Genomic DNA, 17,532 nt, shown 5'->3' with positions numbered 1-17,532 from the left:
TTTGATATTTAGAGCTTTACTACTCAAAGTGTGGTCTGTGGACTAGACACTTGGGCCACACCTGGGAACTGTTAGAAATGCAGGCTTCTTGGCTCCCTGCATTTTAACAAGATCCCCAGGTGATTCAGATACACATTAAAATTTGAGAAGCAATGTTGCAGGCATTTTTTGTATCCCACCCTACCCACCCCTGCCAGAATACTGAACAGCAGTCAAACCAAGAGTAAGGTCTTTCATTACAACTTTGAATTTACAGTATCTTATTCTCATAAAAAGTTAGATGATATTCTCTGACTCATGGCTTATTGAATGTAAATTGTATCACTGCTGTCATTGGGGTTCACATCAGCAACTGAACAAAGAAGACACAGTCCTTTCCCATTGGATCTGTCAGCTTCATCTTTGGGGAAAGTAATCAGGGAGCCATTTAAAACAGCTGAGAGGAAAACTGCCAACTCTGAAATTTTAGGGCATGCAAATGCTAACAAAATATTTAAGTTTGGTATGATAGAATCATAGTTTGAACAGAGTAGAGGTAGGCTTAAAGAATTCCTGACAATTGAAGTAGAAAGCAATACCTAGAGCTAGAATTATGAATAAATTGGAAAATTTAAAGCTTGATTTTTCTTAAATCTAAATTTTCTTTTACCCATCTCTCTCTTCTATTTAAAAACCTAGTTAGTTTACTACAAGAGCAGTAACAGCCATTTGTTTTTTGGTTAATGTTGAATTAGTTCATAAGTTTAACAAATGAATGTCATTCACAAATTTAGTTAATTTTCCTAAGATGTTTAATCCATCTAATAATCTCAAATACTTTAGATATAGATAAGAGGATAGACTTAGAAACCTAACTAGGCCAAATCTTTCAGTGAACTTAGGCCAGTTTTGAAAATGTAATAAACCAAATTTATAACTATGATAAACTGGGTTCCTTCATATTACAAAATTAATCAAATTCTTACCTTTATTAAAATGACCAATATCTATTAAACATTTCAAATGAAAACTTCAAGGCAATTTTGTATTTTGTATTCTTTAAAAACATTTCAATTATTTTAAACAATAAATACCAAGATTATCTCCATAATCATAAAATGTACTACCTAAGTTTAGCACAAAGGACCATGGGTTAGGCTTATGTCATTATCTCTGTATTTCTACATTTTCCTAGTGTTTCATAGTCATACAACTAAAGCAAGTAGAAGTCATCTGATCCATGACCAGTTCTGTAATGCATTTATGGACAGGCGTAGTGATAAGAAACTGTGGACCAAAAGCAAGATCATGGTGCTACTTCCTGAACTGTGAATTAGCAGGCTGAACCTTTTAATAGTTTAAGTCTTTCTGGTCAGTGGGGGTATCCAAGTCCATGGCGAGAGCTGAGACTTAGTTTCACAGGCCATTGCCTTGTCTCCTAAATGTATTATACCTTTACTCAATTTTTATTGTAAACCCTTTCAACATTCTCTCACCCAATTTGGGTAGATGAAATCTTGTACCCCCCACCAGGGCTATAGCTAATGTCTTCATTGCACAGTTATTGAGACCTGTACCTCCATCCAGGGTATAAACTGTTTTTATTATCTGTCTCACCTCCATTTTAACAGTAATTCTGTTGACATTGCTTCTAGACTGGAGTTTGGCTAATAAGACACTGGACACTCTGTTACTGTGCTAAGGAAGCACAGATAATGCAGTGTGTTAAGCATTCTGCGTCCTGATTTTTGTGCTGGCACAATTGTGAGTAAACCAAGAAAAATAGTCCGTATGAGATTTCTTTCAGACTTCAGTACACAGAAACCTAGTGGATTGTTCCTTAAGATAAATGAGAGATTTGAGAATTTACTTTTTGTCATAGTTTGGGTTCCCAGGAATCGGATTCTGAGGCTCTGAGATCTGCATGCTGGAGGTTTATTGGGGTGAGTTCTTGGGAAAAGCACCTCTGAGAGATGAGGGAAGTCAGTTAACCAGAGGGAGGAGTTGAACTGCAGCTGTGACAGAGAAGGCCGTCATTCCTACCCAGAACTCTAAAGTGGCTCCCCCTTTCCCCCAGGCTTTATACCTCCTCCCATTTAGCAGACATTGGATGTGGAAAGCTCCCAGGGAAGGGCATGACCTTGGGTGAGGCAGCTGAGGGCAGTTCCCAGTGAAGGTCTTAGCTGAGAGCAATAAGCAGTCAACACTGCTAAGCAGCTGGGGTAAATAAGTGTCTTGATCATAAGGTGGGGTAGGAGGAGGGCAACTATAAATGCTGTCCACCACATTCAATGTAGGTGTTTTCTCTATTATTATTAAAGAATGGCTTGACCCAGAAAGGATCATGGTCTTTAGCCATGGAACTTTATTCTAGGAGAGGCGATATTACAGCAGACTGATCCCTGTAATGCAAATGGCAATGCCCATCTTTACTGAGAGGCATTGTGAAGAATGCATGAAAACATGGCAGTGATGTTGGCAGGGAGATGGCAACGAGGTTGTCTGCACCAACTGTCTTCTGCAGCTGTGAAAAGACACACAGCCTGGCTGCCAACTGTTGGGCTCATTGTGCTCTGGCTGAATTTAGTTCCCTCTTATGTCAGCTTGCAATTCTATGTTGAAGAAAATTGGTCTGGTCTGCCACCATCTCCATCTCTTAGCAACTAAGAGAGATTGAAACAACAGCTGGGTAATTTGATATTGGGAACTTAAAGGTCGTGAAAATAGAATATAATGGCTGTTTGTATTAAAGGAAAAAAAAAGAGAAAATGATGTAATCCTAATGCTTAGAAATGTTTGGAATGCCACATGGGTTACAAAGAGTGAAAATCTAGTTTAAACTGGTTGGATTCTTTCTCTCTCAGAATGATTAAAGTTGAGCCCAGAAGCTCACCCAAACACACATATTTGCCTAAATATAAATCCCTGTGGAATGTTGGAAGTATAATGTGAAAAACAGTTTTTGTGTTTTTGTCTTTTCTCCAAGACTGACCTACAGCTTTCTTACCATAAGTTTTGAAGCAATACTTCTAATATAGCATAGATGATGATTTAGAGTTATTTTTTACTTCGCTTTTTATGGGCAATGGGGATGGGTACTGCAGTGAAGATGGGAGAAAATGAGGTGTGGCCCTCAGACATAGTGCTGTGCAGGAAGCCTACTACTTCAGAGGCTGCCCACAGCCTGTGAAGGCTGTGGGGTGCACATACAACAGGTAATAATAGAATTACATGTTTCAAAACTAGAAAATGAGAAGCAGAAGCCAGATGAAATTGTTAAAACAAGTTTTTCTTTTTTCCCTAGGGCCAGTGAGGAGACCATCTGTTTTTCAAATTAGAAAAGCCAGAAAATATAATGTTTGCTCTCAGAATGAGTCAAATGTCATACTCTAATGAAAATTCCAAAGCAGAAAGAGAGAAAGGAAGAAAAGCTTGAAATGCCAAATTAGTGGGGTGAGGTGCTTGCTCCTTGCATTCCTGCAGATCCAAGCATTTTGCAACTCTAGTAAACCTGCCAGGACAAGGTTCATTTGAAGGGGTGTGGATTACCAGGAGGTGTGGGGGGGACTGACAACCTAGTGCTTTAGATGGTAGGTAACTGCCTGATCTTGTTTCTCAGAATAACTTGTTCATCCACCACATGTGGCTTTCTTCCCAGCACAGTGGGCAGGAAGCCATTGTTGTCTTCGTTTGCTTAATAGTTACACTTCCTTGACACCTCATACAGCTGGGTCATGGATCTGCCGCTGTTCTCAATGTAAGCATCACTGTCCTTTTTTCTTTTTCTTTTTCTTTCTTTTTTTTTTTTGTTTTTTGAGACAGGATCTCTGTCGCCCAGGCTGGAATGCAGTGGCACGATCTTGGCTCACTGCAGCCTCTACCTTCCGGGTTCAAGTGATTCTCCTGCCTCAGCCTCTCGAGTAGCTGGGATTACAGGTGTGCACCACTGTGCCTGGCTAATTTTTGTATTTTTGGTAGAAACAGGTTTCACTAATTTGGCCAGGCTGGTCTCAAACTCCTGACCTCAGGTGATCCACCCACCTCGGCCTCCCAAAGTGCTGGGATTACAGGTATAAGCCACGGTGCCCAGCCCACTGTCTTTTTTCATCAATGCTAAGAGAATTTAATTCTTTCCACATGAAGTGATTCTACTTCCTCAACACGTGTTTTGTTTTGTGACATAACAGCTTGGAGGAGGTGAAATTCATTAAGAAGGAATAAATATCTTCTCTTTATTGATCCACTTCCTTAACCCCTCAACTCTTCCTAGACCACATCCATCCAACATAGAATAAGTGAACCACATGAAATTGCTGTTTTTGTGGGTCAAAGGCAATTGAATGGTAGTCTCACATGGTTCAACATCTGTATACAAGCAAGTTTTCTGAGGAAAAAGCTGAGTGACTGCAAGTACCATTCTTAGAATTCTCTAAGGAAAGAAGAAGGATTTCAAGGTAAACAATCTGACAAATTTATTTGTAATCAAACTAAATTCCAGGTGGGGCTGGCTTATAATTCACACACATAAAAGAAATAGGGATTGCATCTTGCAGGAAAATAGCACTTTTCCCCAAAGGGGATGAGGATTTAAGTTTCCTTCATGGAATATGTTTCCAGTTCATTTGGTCCTGCATTTATTTTAGAAATTGTTTGATATTTGCACTTTACTCATTTTCCAAAATTTGTTCTGATTCCAGATTTATGTGTTAAGTTTCTATAAATTTGTTTATTTGCTATTTGCTTTGGAGAATAGGAAGTATATCAATTTCTTGGCAAAACAGATGAAAATTCTAACCTACCATTCATTTGGGAGAGGTGTACGTATGTTCACTGCCACAACTCTAGCACATTTGTTCTTAATTTTGTACTTTTGAGACACCAGAAGTATATTTCTTTGAATGTTCTCTCTGGAAATACATATATAGAGCTACAGCCTAATGAACGTTCCTTACACAAAAGAATGTACATCTCAGTGTAGTACTCGTCTATAATTTATTTTCAATGGTTTCTGGATGTATAATAATCCACAGTGACTCTTTGTTGAGCACTTACTATATGTCAGATACTTTGCATGCACTATCATGTTTTATCCTTACCCTGTGATGTGGGTCCTAGCCCTGACACACAACCCAAGAAACTGAGGCACAGAGGTTAAGCTTCTCTTCCAAAGACCCACAGTTGTTATTATAATAATAAATCTAAGGCTGATTTTCAGGGCATCTCTAAAGCCTTCTGCTTTCTTGTTTACAACACCATTCTACCTTCACATTGGCTACAGCTGATTCAGGCATCCCCTCCATTAATCTTTTTTAGTGAATGTTAGTTTTTGTTGTGGATTCTTATTTTAAAGGTGATATTTTGGGCAAGATGTCTTGAAGGACTGTTGGCAGGTGCATATTGACAATTCTATGCAGAGCAAAGCTTCCAAAAAAGCATCCTATGAATTCTATCAATGTGGAGGATCGAGCAAAACCAGCTTCTATTTGCAGTAGTGGCATGCAACCAACCCGCTCACCTGCATCCTTACATCTTAATCTGATGAGCAGAGTCTGCAGACAGAAATCATTTTCAGCTCTTTTAACTACTCATAAAAATGTTTCAAGTACACTTTTAACTAGCAGTACTTGTATAATACATAATTATTATCTATTTGGCACCTTTAAATTGTCATGTTTATATGCAGAAATATACATTTAATATATTGTTCTTAAGCATATTTTTGTGATATATTTTCTGGGACCTTATATTTATCAATTCAACAAATATTTAATGCCTACTGTATGTCAGAAACTATTCTTGGCATAGCAGTAAACACAAGTGACAACAATTCTGACTTCATGCTCTTAAAGTTTTTATAATGATTAGTTTTAAAAATCTTTATCCATAGAAGGCTAGGCAAGGAGGGTGGATCTATATAGAAGCACTTCCTTAGAGTTGAGAGGCTTGGGTAGAAATGCATAGTGCCTCCTTATTTGGAAGCCCCCAAAGTCATCTCAGACCCTACTTGGACATAAGCAGACAGCAAAATAGGGTCTGGTAGAGGTTTAAGTTGAACTTTTCTTGTGTGCATTATCCTCAAAGATATATTGCAATAAGATTTTTGTATAGAATGCAAGTCTTCTACTGGATTTTAGCCCTATTTCCCATCGAATTTTATCTAATCATATTTGACTTGTGTCAGATAAAGATTAAAACCTTTAGACACTGGGCCGCAAGTTGAAGATCTTTCTGAATCACAGTGTTAAAATAATAGGGAGGGAATTTCCATAAGTGTTACCAAACCAGGCTGGGATCCCCTTGCCTGGTGTAGCAAAGCCAAACACTGACATAGGGATTGCTGCAAGAGAAAGTGAAGCATTTATAGCAGGATGCCAAGCAAGGAGAATCAACAGCTCACACTTAAGACCCAACCTCTCCAGTAGCTTACAGGTAAGGCCTTTTAAAGGCGAGGAGGGAGAGATTATAGGCAAAGTCACAAATCAATACACAGAGGTTATACATTGGTTTGGCCTAAAGAGGTGGGATATCTTAAAGTGGGGACTAACAAGTCATAGATAGAGTCAAAGATTTCCTGATTTGCAATTGGTTAAGGAAATGAAGCTTTGTCTAAAACTTTGTGATCAGCAGAAAAGAAAGTTAGCTCTGGCTCATGGGTATGACCTCTTCCAGGCTCCTCAGGAAGAAATTTAGAACAAAGAACAGCAGTCAGAGTTCAGTCCTCAGTTCCCTTTTATCTGAGGTCTACACGCCAGTGGATCCATTTGGAAGGGGTCTGGGTTTCTGAAAAACAACTCATGTTAAGATGTTATCTTTAATTTCTATAGGGAACATCTCATGACCCTAACTTCCTTGGCTATTGTTTTAAGCTACTGTTACTTTCTTGCTTATCAAGTTGCTCATTTACTTCTCAGGGCTAGCTAGGTGCCTGGAATTTCCATTGAAGGAGCTCAAGATGTTGCTTTATTTCCATGCCTGGCAGTAGTGAAGGGGGTGTGGGAGGGAGGATAGCAAGCCCTTGAGAGGGGTCCTGGGTCCATCTTATACATAGAAGCAACTGAAGAGGAAAGCTGAGGTTGGGGTTCACAGTTCTCCTAAGCAGTGGCTGAGGCTGGCAGGTTGGAGCTCAACTCTTAGGCAACTTGGCTGTTGTATGTATGTGAATGTCTGTCCTAACAAATGAATTTAGTACTGCAATTTCAAGATGATGTTATATCACCGACTTGCAAAAATGCCTTCTGTCATATTTATTACTTGGGTTCCAAAAATCATATTTAGCCAGATCTTTTCAGTAACGAAGCATTTTTATTTATAGCAATCTTGCTACAGCTGAGAGGCAATTTAGAATGGAGGTTAAGAGAGTTGATTCTTGGGGTCCAACTGTCTGGGTTCAGAGTCCAGCTCCACTTCTTACAGGGCTACATAAAGCAGCTCACTATGCCTCATTTTCTTCTTCTGTAAAATGATGGTCATGATAATAATATCCTCATGGAGCTGCAATGAGCCTTAAGTTAGATAGTATTTGTGAAATGCTTAAAATGATGCCTGGCCATAGTGAGCACTTTATAAATATAGCTAGAATGATGAGAAAGTCTTAGAGTCTCCTGTTAACAGGTATTGCATGGCTGGGGTTTAGCCTCCCTAGTGAATCTTTCACATAGCTTGACAGACATAGTGGGCATCAGCCCTAAATGCCAAACTCGAAGATTCAAAGTAAAGGCATGTGCTGAGCATTTGCCTTGTATGGAGTTTTGGGTGTTCTTATTCAGTGATTAAGAGCCAACATTAGTGAATGTTGTTGCCAAGAAGTCACACACACACACACACACACACACACGTACATGTGCCCACAAGTCAAGTCCCTGTGTGATTGCCATCAGATGTCAGGAAGACATCATGCCCAGATCTGTGAAACTATGGAATAGATGTCAGGGAAATGCAGGTCCATCTGCTAAACAGATGACTGAATGATTAAGTGAATAGTGAGAAGGAGAATTCCAAGCTCCAACTGGAGTCAAGATGTGAAGCAGCAGCAGTAACACTAACAGCCCATGGGTGACAAGGATAAAAGATGGGCTGAATGTCCTCCGAGGGAAAACCAAATGCGGTAGAAGACACATCAGAGGAGACCTCTACAATAAAAAAACACAAAAATATAATTTGATGCCAGAAAGAGATAATCAGCAACTAGAAAACTGGATTTAGCCCGAAATATAGGTCTGCTCAAGGCTGGTCAGGGGAAGGAAGGTGAACATTCAGCTTGATTTTATAGAGAGCTCCTAGAACACATAAATTGCATTGTGATGATTGAATATAAAGAAAGATGATTATAGCTCTTTTAGGCAGGAAATGGGGATGGATAGAGACTGGCTGCGCAGATAAAGGAGGAGAAAATAGTTAGCGTAAGATAGGAAATGGAAGAGAAGCATAAACAGGATCCCTTGGTATAATGGCCAAGAATTCCTGATTTCTACTATGTCCCCTCTTTGGCTCAAAATAAAATTAGTATCCACGAAGAAAGAGATAGTCTTAAATTAGAGGGAGCTGAAGAAAATATATTGGGAGGAGAGGAGATGAGAATTTGACATGTTAAAAGACTCTTAGGAATATGGGGAGAATGCTTTCTGAGAAGGAATTCCATTGACTCAGGGTTTAGACTTAGGAACATGTGACTTATACTAAGTAACTATCGACTCCTCACTTTGATATTTTCAGTATTGTATACAATTGCTTTTAAAAATTACTTCTATTGTTTTTCTTGATTATATGACTAATACATATTCTTATAAAAATGAGGAGAAAATAAAACTGATCAGCGGACCACATATGACTTATACCAAGTAAAGGTGTGTGTGTGTGTGTGTGTGTGTGTGTGTGTGTATATCTTGCATTGGTAATTTTGTTAGATACAACCAAATTGTTTTCTATAATCTTATACTAATTTATATTCTTCCCAGCAAGATATCAGCATGCCTCTTTCAACACATCCTCACCAATATTTTAATGTTGTTAATCTGATAGGTAAAACATGGTATTTCAGTGTGATTTAATTTTTAATTCTCTTACTGAAAGTGAGATTGAAAATATTTTAATATATTTAAAAGGCAGTTGTATTCTCTTTTATGTAATCTTTATTATAATACTTTTTCTTTATGAAGGTTTTGTGAACTTTGTTGAGTTTTACTTGTTGATTTGTAGAAAATAATGTGCATATTTGCAAATACTTTTCTTGATTTGCCATTTATCTTAACTTTGGTTGTAGCATTTTATATTTCAAATAGGAATGTAAAACATTTTTATAGTGAAGTTTATTGAATTTTTTTCTCTTATAGGTTTTGTGTCTTTTTAAAAAAATTTATTTATTTTTTGATGAGATGGAATTTTGCTTTTGTTGTCCAGGCTGGAGTGCAGTGGCATGATCTCGGCTCACTGCAATCTCCACCTCCGAGGTTCAAGCAATTCTCCTGCCTCAGCCTCCTGAGTAGCTGGGATTACAGGCATGTGCCACCACACCCAGCTAATTTTGTATTTTTAGTAGAGACTTAATTACTCCATGTTGGTCAGGCTGTTCTCGAACTCCCAACCTCAGGTGATCTGCATGCCTCAGCCTCCCAAAGTTCTGAGATTACAGGTGTGAGCCACTGTGCGCCCCCCGCAAATTTATTTATCATCCTTTAAGTTCTGGGATACATATGCAGAATGTGCAGGTTTGTTACATAGATGTAAATGGGCTATGGTGGTTGGCTGCACCCATCAACCCGTCGTCTACATTAGATATTTCTCCTAATGCTATCCCTCACCTTGCCCCCCATCCACTGACAGACCCTGGTATGTATGTTCCCCTCCCTGTGCCCATATGTTCTCATTGTTCAACTCCTACTTATGAGTGAGAACATGTGGTGTTTGGTTTTCTGTTCCTGTGTTAGTTTGCTGAGAATGATGGTTTCCAGCAGCTTCCATGTCCCTGTAAGGGACATTAACTCATTCTTTTTTACGGCTGCATAGTATTCCATAGTGTATATGTGCCACATATTCTTTATCCAGTTTATCATTGATGGGCATTTGGGTTGGTTCCAAGTCTTTGCTATTGTGAATAGTGCTTCGATAAATGTATGTGTGCATGTGTCTTTATAGTAGAATGATTTATAATCCTTTGGGTACACACCCAGTAATGGGACTGCTGGGTCAAATGATATTTCTGGTTCTAGATCCTTGAGGAATTGCCACACTGTCTTCTACAATGGTTGAACTAATTTATACTCCCACCAACAGTGTAAAAGTGTTCCTATTTCTTCACAGCCTCAGCAGCATCTGTTGTTTCCTGACTTTTTAATGATTGCCATTCTAACTGGTGTGAGATGGTAGTATCTCATTGTGGTTTTGATTTGCATTTCTCTAATGACCAGTGATGATGAGCTTTTTTTCATATATTTGTTGGCTGCATAAATGTCTTCTTTTGAGAAGTGTCTGTTCATACCCTTTGCCCACTTTTTGATTTTTTTTTTTTTCTTGTAAATTTGTTGAAGTTCCTTGTAGATTCTGGATATTAGACCTTTGTCAGATGGATAGATTGCAAAATTTTTCTCCTATTCTGTAGGTTGCCTGTTCACTCTGATGATAATTTCTTTTGCTGTGCAGAAGCTCTTTAGTTTAATTAGATCCCATTTGTCAATTTTGCTTTTGTGGTAATTGCTTTTGGTGTTTTAGTCATGAAGTCTTTGCCCATGCCTGTATCCTGAATGGTACTGCCTAGGTTTTCTTCTGGATTTTTATTGTTTTAGGCTTTATGTTTAAATCTTTAATCCATCTTGAGTTAATTTTTGTATAAGGTGTAAGGAAGGGGTCCAGTTTCAGGTTTCCGCATATGGCTAGCCAGATTTCCCAGCACCATTTATTAAATAGGGAATCCTTGCCCCATTGCTTGTTTTTGTCAGGTTTGTTGAAGAACAGATGGTTGTAGATGTGTGGTGTTATTTCTGAGGCCTCTGCTCTATTCCATTGGACTATATATCTGCTTTTGTACCAGTACCATGCTGTTTTGGTTACTGTAGCCTTATAGTATAGTTTGAAGTCAGGTAGTGTGATGCCTCCAGCTTTGTTCTTTTTGCTTAGGATTGTCTTGGCTATATGGGCTCCATTTTGATTTCATATGAAATTTAAAGTAGTTTTTCTAATTCTGCAAAGAAAGACGATGGTAGTTTGATGGGAATAGCATTGAATCTTTAAATTAATTTGGGCACTGTGGCTATTTTCACAATATTGATTCTTCCTACCCATGAGCATGGAATGTTTTTCCATTTGTTTGTGTCCTATCTTATTTCCTTGAGCAGTGGTTTGTAGTTCTTCTTGAAGAGATCCCTCACATCTCTTGTAAGTTGTATTTCTAGGTATTTTGTTCTCTTTGAAGCAATTGTGAATGGGAGTTCACTCATGATTTGGCTCTCTGTTTGTTATTGGTGAACAGGAATGCTTGTGATTTTTGCACATTGATTTTGTATCCTGAGACTTTGCTAAGTTACTTATCAGCTTAAGGAGTTTTTGGGCTGAGACAATGGGGTTTTCTAAATATACAATCATGTCATCTGTAAACAGAGATAATTTGACTTCCTCTCTTCCTATGTGAATACTCTTTATTTCTTTGTCTTGCCTGATTGCCCTGGCCAGAACTTCCAATGCTATGTTGAATAGGAGTGATGAGAGAGGGCATCCTTGTCTTGTGCTAGTTTTCAAAGGGAGTGCTTCCAGCTTTTGCCCATTCAGTATGATATTGGCTGTGGGTTTGTCATAAATAGCTCTTATTATTTTGAGAAATGTTCCATCAATACCTAGTTTGTTGAGTGTTTTTAGCATGAAGTGTTGAATTTTATCCCAGGCCTTTTCTGCATCTATAGAGATAATCATGTGGTTTTTGTCATTGGATCTGTTTATGTGATGGATCACATTTATTGATTTGTGTGTGTTGAACCAGCCTTGCATCCCAGTGATGAAGCTGACCTGATCATGGTGGATAAGTGTTTTAATGTGTTGTGATTTGGTTTTTGTCAGTATTTTATTGAGAATTTTCCCATCAATGTTCATCAAAGATATTGGTCTATTTTTCTTTTTTTGTTGTTGTCTCTGCCAGGTGTTGGTATCAGGATGATGCTGCCTCATAAAATGAGTTATGGAGGAGTCCCTCTTTTTCTATTGTTTGGAATAGTTTCAGCTCCATCAGGTCATTTATGTTTTTCTCTAAATTGGTTATTCTAGTTAGCAGTTCCTATAAGCTTTTATCAAAGTTCTTAGCTTTCTTGCATTGGGTTAGAACATGCTGCTTTAGCTCAGAGGAGTTTGTCATTACCTACCTTCTGAAGCCTACTTCTGTCAATTCGTCAATCTCATTCTCCATCCAGTTTTTTCCCTTGCTGGCAAGGAGTTGTGATCCTTTGGAGGAGAGAGGCATTCTGGTTTTTGGAATTTTTAGCCTTTTTGCGCTGGTTTTTCCTCATTTTCGTGGATTTATCTACCTTTGATGTTGGTGAGCTTCGGATGGGGTTTTTGCATGGTCATCCTTTTTGTTGATGTTGATGCTATTGCTTTCTGTTTGTTAGTTTTCTTTCTGATAGTCAGGCCCCTCTTCTGCAAGTCTGCTGGAGTTTGCTGGAGGTCCACTCCAGACCCTGTTTGCCTGAGTATCACCAGCGGAGGCTGAGGAACAGCAAAGATTGCTGCCTGCTCCTTCCTCTGGAAGCTTCGTCCTGGTGGGCACCTGCCAGGTGCCAGCTGGAGATCTCCTGTATGAGGTGTCTCTTGACCCCTGGGGTGTCTCCCTGGGGTCAGGGACCCACTTGAGGAGGCAGTCTGTCCCTTATCACAGCTTGAGTGCTGTGTTGGGAGACCCGCTGCTCTCTTCATAGCTGCAGGCAGGCAAGTTTAAGTCTGCTGAAGCTGTGCCCACAGCTACCCCTTCCCCCAGGTGCTCTATCCCAGGGAGATGGGGATTTTGTCTACAAGCCCCTGATTGGGGCGGCTGCCTTTCTTTTAGAGATGCCCTGCCCAGAGAGGAGGAATCTAGAGAGGCAGTCTGGCCACAGTGGCTTTTGAGAGCTGTGGTGGGCTCCACCCAATCCGAACTTCCTGGTGGCTTTGTTTACACTGTGGCAGGAAAACTGCCTACTCAAACCTCAGTAATGGTGGATGCCCCTGCCTCCACCAAGCTGGAGCATCCCAGGTGGACTTCATACTGCTGTGCTGGCAGAGAGAATTTCAAGCCAGTGGATCTTAGTTTGCTGGGCTCCATGGGGGTGGGATTTGCTGAGTAAGACCACTTGGCTCCCTGGTTTCAGCCCCCTTTCCAGGGGACTGAACGGTTCTGTCTCACTGGGGTTCCAGGCACCGCTGAGGTATGAAATGAAACTCCTGCAGCTAGCTAGGTGTCTGCTCAAATGGCTGCTGAGTTTTCTGCTTGAAACTCAGGGCCCTAGTGGTGTAGGCACTGGAGGGAATCTCCTGGTCTGCAGATTGCAAAGACAGTGGGAAAAGCATAGTATTTGGACCAGATAGCACCGGCCCTCACTCATGGCCCTAGGGGAGGAGTTTCCTGACCCCTTGTGCTTCCCAGGTGAGGCAACACCCCACCCTGCTTCTGCTTCCCTTGGTGGGCTACACCCACTGTCTAACCAGTCCCAGTGAAATGAGGTAGGTACCCCAGTTGGAAATGCAGAAATCACCTGCCTTCTGTGTTAGTCTAGCTAGGCCCTACAGATTGGAGCTGTTCCTATTCGGCCATCTTGCCTGAGAATCCCCCGGTTTTATGTCTTTATAGCTTATTTTTCCATTAAAATTTTGTAATCAGCTTGTCTAGTACCAAATAAAATATTTTTAGTGTTTTCATTAGGATAATGTTACATTTAAAGATGAATTTAGGTACACTTGACATTTCCATAATCTTGAGTCTTTATATTTAGAACATAGTATATTTTAATATTCAAGTCTTTCTTTATTCCCATCTATATATATTCTCTTTTTCATGACTGATTGATTGACTGATTAATTTTTAGAGCTGCAATCTCATTCTGTTGCCCAGGCTGAGTACAGTAGTGTGATCATAGCTCACTACAGTCTCAAACTCCTGGGCTCAAGCAATCCTCCTGCCTCAGTCTCTCAAGTAGCTAGGACTCCAGGCAGATGCCACCACGTCTAGCTCATTTTTAAAATTTTTTATGGAGACGATGTCTCTCTATGTTGCCTAGACTGGTCCCGAACTCCTGGCCTCAAGCAATTCTTCCAATCAGTCTCTCAAAGTGCTGGGATTACAGGCATGTACCACCATGTCCAGCCCCTTTCTCATGTTTTTAAATTGCTATATATGTGTATATGCAATGTTTTTAATTAAAAAAACTTTACAGAAAGCACCTGACCTGTAACTACCTAGATTAAAAAAACAAAAATAAACCTTTGCCAGAGAAAGGAAAATAGAAACTCTTCATCAGAGAAGAGTACGTGGGATACCCTTTGGCCCTTCCTAAGTGATAACCTTTTTGACTTAGTGATCATCATTTCCTTGCTTTACAGTCTTACTGCCCATGTAGGTATCTCTAAATAACATAGTTTGCCTGATCTGGTGCTTCAAATAAATATAATCATGCCACATATATTCTTTTGTGTCTCACATGTCCATGTGAAGAGACCACCAAACATGCTTTGTGTGAGCAACCTGGCTGTTTATTTCACCTGGGTGCAGGCAGGCTGAGTCCGAAAAGAGAGTCAGCAAAGGGTGGTGGGATTATCATTCGTTCTTACAGGTTTTGGGATAGGCGGTAGAGTTAGAAACAATGTTTTGCAGGCAGGGGGTGGATCTCACAAAGTACATTCTCAAGGGTGGGGAGAATTATAAAGAACCTTCTTAAGGGTGGGGTAGATTACAAAGTACATTGATCAGTTAGGGTGGGGCAGAAACAAATCACAATGGTGGAATGTCATCAGTTAAGGCTATTTTCACTTCTTTTGTGGATCTTCGGTTGCTTCAGGCCATCTGGATGTATGTGTGCAGGTCACAGGGAATATGATGGCTCAGCTTGGGCTCAGAGGCCTGACATTCCTATCTTTTGCTCAACATGTTTATGAGGTTTATCTGTGAATGTTACCTTTTTATAAAACACTTTTTAAAAATGAATATATTCAGATCACCGTATAATTTTTAAAAATTTCTTTCAAACATGAAACAGACCTTACTTTCTTGGAATGAATCAATCCAAGGTGGATATATAACCTTTATGTATTGCCGAATTCATCTTACAGGGACTGGTCTATTTCTAGTTTACCTTTACTCCTCTGAAGTGGTCCTTTAGAGGTCCTCTGAAAGCCTACATTTTTACCAGGGCCTCTCCTCCTTGGTGGGTTCTGAGCTCCAGTTTTTGTCGCTACAGCACTGAAAACTGCTAGAAGTTCAGTTTAGCTTCTCAACCTCTAGATTCGGCTCATACATCAGCAAAGACTTGGAGGGGGAAAATGTTGCCAAATATCTTCTGTAAATTTGCATTCTCTATGAGAATATTTATACTATATCTTCAGAACTGGTTATTTGTCTAGCTTGTTTGGTTGTTCTCAGTGAGATGGTTTGTCTACATAGGCTAGTCTGCTATAATCAGAAGGAAAAAATCAAGAAATAATATAAATTGGCCATTTAAGATTCAGTCAAAGTGCAATAGTATTATCAGTGAATAGTGATGATAATTTTATGTCGATGCCTCTGGGAGGAACAAAGGTAGCACAAGCTACCTCACATACCAAGAAAGACATTTAATATGCCAAGGGTTGCTAAAGTGATCTGGCTGTGGCATCTGTCACCCCACCAATCTCAGATTAATTCTGATCATCTCAAAAGCTAGGCGGCATCTCCCTTCTCCCTAATTGCTTCATGTGTATCCCACCAGATGCTTCCTCCTGGTTTAATCAATTACCCATGCCAAGAAATGAAGAGTTATTTATCCTAACTTCTAGGCATCTTCTCCCACAATGTCCGACTGGTTACCAAATTATGTCTATTAGCTTTCCCTACATTTGTATACTTTGTTCACTCCTTTCCATCTCCACTGCCTTTGCTTAGGTCTAACTGTTATAATTTGTCTGAGTTATTGAAAAGACCTCTACTCTCACTCCTCTCTCAAAACAAGGAAAGAGCTCTCTAAAATACAAATCTCACTCAAACTTTTGGTATTGTGCTTAAAATCCAAAAATGGCTCTCTATAACCCATAGAATAAAATTACATATATTATGTGGCTATCCTCCCTGCAGCAGATACTGAAGGCAGGCAATGTGTGATGTGGGGTACTCAAACTTCTGTCCTTGTTCAGGGGATGCCCCTTTCCAGCATATGACTGGAGCACATGACAACCTCTCTGGACCTTGATTTCCTCCTTTACAAGAAGAGGAAATTGAACCAGAATATTTCCAACTCCTGTGACTTTGTGATTCTGAATCATTGCCTTAAAATATATTGTTTGCTTTTAAAAATTGATCTTATGTTTATACCAACGCTCATATTAGGTTGTACAAATTTTGTGTAGAATAATCTCAGACATCAACTATGTAATTTTTATGTAGCAACAATTGATTTTATCTGCAATGATTCATGACTCAAGTGGGAAACTAAATCATGATTTAACTAAATCATTTTAATTAATGTTCTCCACCATTAAAAGGCCTGTAGAAGTCCCTCAGGATTAAGATACATGCAACCTGTGATCCTAGAAATCCCTTCCTCTGGACTAGCCTGAAGTGTGAGGGGTTATCTTATTCTCCAGTTACATCTCTTGCCTCTCTGCTCATTCCCACCCTTGCAAACTAAGCTCTTCTCATACTGTGGTATTTTCAGCCCCCTCAACAACTGCCTCATACTATCCTTCTACATCTCATGTGATGCCCTTCCTTCCCTGCATGCTTTTTCCCATTGCCCATGTCTGGCTTTTAGAACTCAGCTTTGCCTCATCTCCTCTAACTGCCTTCTCTCTCTTTTTCTGGGTTAGGTGTCCCTCCTCTTTTTCCTGTTCTCTTGACACACTCTGTAGATATCACTGTGCTTCTCAAACTACATTGTAATTATTTACTTATCTATCTCTCTCTCTAGATTCTTAAGTTCCTGGAGGACAGGGACCATGTTCTTTTCGTTTATTACATTCTGAGAGCTGAGCGCAGAGCCAAATATATAATGTATATCAAATAAACAAATTATATTTAAATGAATGAATATATTTCACAGTGAGAGCTATTAAAGAAACAGATTTTCCTTACAGGAATCTTAGAAGAAACCTCCTTATAATTAACTTGGCCAAATGCCTCTTCATATATAAATATATATATATATATATAGAGAGAGAGAGAGAGAGAGAGAGAGACTTTTGGGTACATGCATATATGTATATATATATCTCACATAACTTTTGGTGCATGGCAGATTTATGGAAAATTATGTTTGGATTTTTTCTTAAATTCTCTTAGGAATATGATTCAAATAAACATAGCTTTCCAGACTGATGTTAATACTTGGTTCTGGTCAGAAAATCTTGTCTTCATTT

The 17,532-nt window shown here is 39.4% G+C and overlaps 1 protein-coding gene across 5 annotated transcripts in view; it reads left to right on the top strand.

Moving 5' to 3' along the window:
* Nucleotides 1–17,532, top strand: part of AKAP6 (A-kinase anchoring protein 6) — a 643,647-nt gene that overhangs the window by 268,031 nt on the left and 358,084 nt on the right. The gene's annotated exons all lie outside the window — the stretch shown is intronic.

This window comes from Papio anubis, chromosome 7 (assembly GCF_008728515.1).
Source record: "Papio anubis isolate 15944 chromosome 7, Panubis1.0, whole genome shotgun sequence".
Classification (NCBI taxonomy): Eukaryota; Metazoa; Chordata; class Mammalia; order Primates; family Cercopithecidae; genus Papio; species Papio anubis.
This window is presented reverse-complemented; position numbering and strand designations above follow the sequence as displayed.